This window comes from Oncorhynchus tshawytscha, linkage group LG09 (assembly GCF_018296145.1).
Source record: "Oncorhynchus tshawytscha isolate Ot180627B linkage group LG09, Otsh_v2.0, whole genome shotgun sequence".
In the NCBI taxonomy this organism is placed as follows: Eukaryota; Metazoa; Chordata; class Actinopteri; order Salmoniformes; family Salmonidae; genus Oncorhynchus; species Oncorhynchus tshawytscha.
In genome coordinates this window covers 15,389,546-15,395,545 of record NC_056437.1, presented here as the reverse complement: position 1 = coordinate 15,395,545, position 6,000 = coordinate 15,389,546, and positions in this window count along the sequence as shown.

Here is a 6,000-nt window from a genome sequence, read left to right as displayed (position 1 = left end):
TACGGCCTTTCTGTTAATAATTGCAGAACAAATCGATAGTTTGGATCTTGATTTATGGAACAACGCAACCCAGAGTGTTATCAGTGGACTCATGGTAGAGTTAGTGGACTATCCCCTATTTCGCAATTTATTACAATTATTGTGTATTAGAATAAATGGACAGAAGATTTTTGAAATACAGTGTATTTTGCATTTTTCTATCCAATATATTATCCCAACATATGATACATTTCTGAAATCCTCAAGACGTTTCATAATCACACAAAAATGACAAATGTTAATATCATACTCATAGGAGGCATTACACACCATTTTGTGTACTCTGAGCCAAAACCATATTTTCAATTTGGGACAGTTTATTTCTTGGTCTGACAAGTGAAAATCTAAACTATTGTTTCTAAACCCTTGTAGAGAAACCACATGATCAAAATCACATCACTTCATTGGTGTGACCTTATAGAGGAGGGAAAAACAAGCTTCAAACAGGAAGCTCACCTCTGTGAAAAACACAATGAGATTAGTGACAGCTTTTTTTCTGTTTTGATGTTAAGGTTATAAAACTGTCATAAATAATGCACTGTGCCAAACTGTAATGTAAATGTGCATACTATGTACTGGTATTATGTTAAAAAAATTGTTGTCCCGCTTTACCAACCATAGTTAGCTAAAGTAGAACAGCATAGCTAACTAAAGTAGGACAACATGGAGTAGCTAAAGTAGCACAGCATAGCTAGCTAAAGTCGAACAACATGGAGTAGCTAAAGTAGGACAGCATAGCTAGCTAAAGTCGAACAACATGGAGTAGCTAAAGTAGGACAGCATAGCTAGCTAAAGTAGAACAACATGGAGTAGTTCAAGTAGGCCTGCATAGTTAGCTAAAGTAGGACAACATGTAGTAGCTAAAGTAGCACAGCATAGCTAGCTAAAGTCGAACAACATGGAGTAGCTAAAGTAGGACAGCATAGCTAGCTAAAGTAGGCCAACATGGAGTAGCTCAAGTAGGACTGCATAGTTAGCTAAAGTAGGACAACGTGTAGTAGCTAAAGTAGGACATCATGGAGTAGCTAAAGTAGGACAGCATAGCTAGCTAAAGTAGGACAACATGGAGTAGCTAAAGTAGGACAGCATAGTTAGCTAAAGTAGAACAACATGGAGTAGCTAAAGTAGGACAGTCTTATAGGCTTTTCTAATGGATGAAAGAGATCCAGTTTACATCAGGGACCCCCTGTACTCAGGTTAGGCAGAGCTCTGGTTCTCATAGTACCATATCCTGTTTAATTTACATTTATTGGCACCAAACATAACTATTGTAGGCCTACTGTATCTACCATGAACAAATTATTACAATTAGCTATGTCTAACATCTGCAAAGGTATTGATGCAAGAGTGTTACTGGAAAGTGTCCTCTGTGTCCTCCCCTGACCACTGGAGTTTGTGGAAATAGAAGAGCAAATAGTTGCTTTGTTTGTAGAAACTTGTGACGCAATGGTATTATTGACAAGATAAAAGTCCAATAACATTTTTGGGCCAGTTTTCCATTCTGGGAAAGCATTCCCATTAAACTGTTTTTAGTCCAGGCTGGACTAGGCTTAGTCTGTGTCTTGAAACCTGGCCCTAAATCATTTATAAAATAGCCTCCAACACTCTACTCAACAAATTGGATGCAGTCTATCACAGTGCCATCCGTTTTGTCACCAAAGCCCTATATACTACCCACCACTGTGACCTGTACGCTCTCGTTGGCTGGCCCTCGCTTCATACTCGTCGCCAAACCCACTGGCTCCAGGGCATCTACAAGTCTCTGTTAGGTAAAGCCCTGCTTTATCTCAGCTCACTGGTCACCATAGCAGCACCCACCCGTAGCACGCGCTCCAGCAGGTATATCTCACTGGTCACCCCCAAAGCCAATTCCTCCTTTCTTTCCAGTTCTCTGCTGCCAATGATTGGAACGAACTGCAAAAATCACTGAATCTGGAGACTCATATCTCCCTCACTAGCTTCAAGCACCAGCTGTCAGAGCAGCTCACAGATAACTGCACCTGTACATAGCCCATCTGTAAACAGCCCATCCAACTACCTCATCCCCATTCTGTATTTATTTATCTTGCTCCTTTGCACCCCAGCATCTCTACTTGCACATTCATCTTCTGCACATTGCTATATTGCAATTACTTCGCCACCATGGCCTATTTATTGCCTTACCTCCCTTATCTTACCTCATTTGCACTCGCTGTATATAGACTTTTTTTTCCTACTGTATCATTGACTGTATGTTGGTTTATTCCATGTGTAACTCTGTGTTGTTGCATGTGTCGAACTGCTGTGCTTTATTTTGGCCACGTTGCAGTTGTAAATGAGTACTTGTTCTCAACTAGCCTACCTGGTGAAAAAAAAATGGCCCTCCCTGTTCTGTCTCTAATGTGTGTCGTTTAACAAATGTCCACAAGGTGGCAACCCTAGACTGATCTGAAGTCTGTGGAGATCATTTTGCCTCTGTCTGTCTGAAACTGTGAACTCATGCATTACAGCGGCTTTTAAAACAACCTGCAACAACATTACAAATGTTCCACTCTGGTTCTTTTTCCTCATCTTTTCGTGTCATATTTAAAAACATTTGCAATCACTGCAATGTCTGTTTACATTTGCTGCCCTCCTGTAGGCATTTATGGAAAAACCACAGTAGGCCTAATGAGCAACATGACTAAAGTACAGTACATTAAAACATAGCCTAACACAAAAAAAGTTCGCTTCTGAGAACATTTCAGAATGTTCTACAGAGTGATCTAGCCGTCATGTGATCTGATCGTTCAGGAAGCAGGAGTTTTCTGTGCTGAGAGAGAAGAGAAGAGAGAAGAGAAGAGAGAAGAGAAGAGAGAAGAGAAGAGAGAAGAGAAGAGAGAAGAGAGAACAAGAGATGTTAGGGCAAGAGAGAGAAAGGCTCGTTGTCAGCACGGTATGCTATTGGATGGAAGCGGTTTGTTTAAGTCTGGTTAGATCAATATTGATTTATGTTTTATTTAATGGTGGATTATTTCATGTTGAAGAAATGTTGGTCACATATTTATTGTGAGTATTGTTATGTGTATAAAAGTGTAATTATTTGGTTTATGTACTGACCTTATGTCATGAAATAAAACTCCCAGCCCAAGCTGCTAGCAATTGATGAAGAGTTAGCAGTAAGCTGCGAGCAATTCTTTAACCAAAGCAACCCTCCTTTTAACCCCTACCACCCCTCCAGTCAATTTGGAGGCTGCCCGCTCCTGACACCTCTTCTCCTCCTTTCCTCCCCTCTGCCCCTCCTCCTCTCCTCCCCTCCTCCGCTCCTCCCCTCTACCTTTCCTCCCCTCCTCCGCTCCTGCCCTCTTCCCTGAGCCGTGATAAATGTCAGGCAGAGAGAGAGAGGTAGAACAGAGGCCATCTGCCCAGGGTCCTGCCTGAGAGGCACAAATATGTGCTGAAGTCACCATTTTTCACCGGGCTCTGCCGCTGCAGCCTGTTTCCTCACAGCCTTCTCAGGAAGCCAGAGGGGAGGCAAGGTGCTGCTTGGTCAAGGTTTCTCCTCACTAGAAAGACTTCCTGATTAGAGGGGGGGTTGGGTCAGTGTCATCAGCAGGAACAGAGTTTGAGCAATGATGTATAACATTATAGGATATGTAGAAACATCTCTACTCAAAAGAAGTAAGAAAGTGAAATGATTAATCATAGTTCAAAGTCAGACATGGTTCAACATCCCCAGTAGTACCTTAGAGTGTACTCTAGGAGAGAAAAAATGCTTTATACTCTGTCTTCCATATGGGGTGGCAGCCAGAGGGCCATGGGACCCAGTCAGATAATAAACCAGTACAGGATTCAAAGTAGACATTCAGGGAGACCAGGATGAGAAGCATATCAACTTCTCCTCTGGCACAGTCAGAAGACTAAAATAAGAAAAACAGTCAAAGGAAGAAGACTCCCTCAATTATGGAGTTAATTGTCTTCTTTGGGTCCAGGCTGTGATCTGATTGGCTCCTTTGGGTTCAGGCTGTGATCTGATTGGCTCCTTTGGGTTCAGGCTGTGATCTGATTGGCTACTTTGGGTCCAGTCTGACACTGTGGTCAGGTGGCCAGAGGTGATGCCAGAAGTCACTCCTCACATTGTTCCTGCAAGGACTGGAGCCTTCCTGTGGTATACTTGAGTCAGCTGCACTGCTGTGGACATGGCTATTGGCTAGTTCCCAGGTACAATTGGTTTTAAATAATTACATAGAACTCTTACTCATCACATTCAGCAGAATTTCATCAGCAGAATAATTTATCAGAATAATTTAGTAGAATCATTTAGCAGAATCATTCAGCAGAATCATTGGAATCATGATTCTAATACATCAATATGAATTGGTATCTCTTGTTTGGATCCTATTCGTAGCAGGTTTGGCAACACATTTCCCTTCATAGTGCACTACTACAGAGCCCTGGTCAAAAGTAGTACACTATTTAAGGAGCCATTTGAGATGCAGTCTTGATGTCTGTTCACTAAATCACATTCCCCAAATATAGACTGTGGAATGTTTATTCAACTTTGTGTGTTGTTGTTATCTCTGTCACCACAGACGTCAGTTCAATGTCTAGTTTTGATTTACATTTGTTTGAGTTGTCAACTAATGTGAATTCAGCATGAAATCAACAAAGAATATCACCATGCCATTGGATTTATTTTTAAAATTGGGTGAAAAAATACTAAATGCTCCTACACTGACTTTGCAAATCCAATTAGTTTTCCACGTTGATTTAACATCGTCACATAGATTTTGGGGTTTGAAATTATGTGGAAACAAGGTTGATTCAACAGTTTTTGCCCCGTGGGTGGATACTAGACAGGGAAGTTGAGACATGTATTTGTGGTCAGAAGTGTCCCAATAGTGTTCTTGTTATTGGGTGTGCTTCACAACTAAATGGAATGGAAGTGATTTGTATTCAACAGAAATATGAAACACAATTTTTTTTCCCCTGACACCAGAGTCATTGAAAGAAGAATGAACTTGTCACCCTTGACAGATTTGATAGAGGGCATTGTTCTGTGTCTACATTGAATATGCCTATAGGATACTATGTGTCTCGTACACATGCGTCTACATCTGTTTCGTAAAGATTCTATATCTATTGCTGAATGGAAAATAGTTCTACACGCCCACGGTAATTCCACCCTAACCTGTATCATAACAGAATCGTGCTGATACACTCCACTAGCCATTTCTCAAATGGCACCCTATTCCCTTTATAGTGCACTACTTTTGACTAGAGTACTTTTTGTTGTTGTTGATTTATTTGACCATTTTAAAGCACAATACAACCACACGTGGACACAATGCATTTAAAAATGATTGAAATGTCACAAAAAAAGTTTTAAAACACATTTCCGTTCTTGTCGTGTTGAAAACAGAATATCAAATCAAACGAATCAAATGTATTTATATAGCCCTTCGTACATCAGCTGATATCTCAAAGTGCTGTACAGAAACCCAGCCTAAAACCCCAAACAGCAAGCAATGCAGGTGTAGAAGCACGGAGTACATACACAAGATTAGAACATGAAAACAAAATACACATCATCAAATTAAAGTGTATTGGTCGCGTACACAGATTTGCAGATGTAATAGCAGGTGCAGTGAAATGCTTGTGTTACCAGCTCCTGCTGGGCAGGAGAACGTCTCTCAAAAACAATACAAATACACACATAATCAAATCAAAGATCAAATCAAGAAATGACAGAATGAATCCAATAAACAACCCAGAGTAGCTATACTAGAGTGAGAATGTGTCAGAATCCAGAATATAAATACGTGGTGTGTATAGACAGTATATACTTCATATACAGAAGCAATCGTTAGTATAGACTTCAGAAGCAATCGTTAGTCCATGCCCCAGGACTACCTGACATGATGACTCCTTGCTGTCCCCAGTCCACCTGACCGTGCTGCTGCTCCAGTTTCAACTGTTCTGCCTGCGGCTATGAAACCCTCA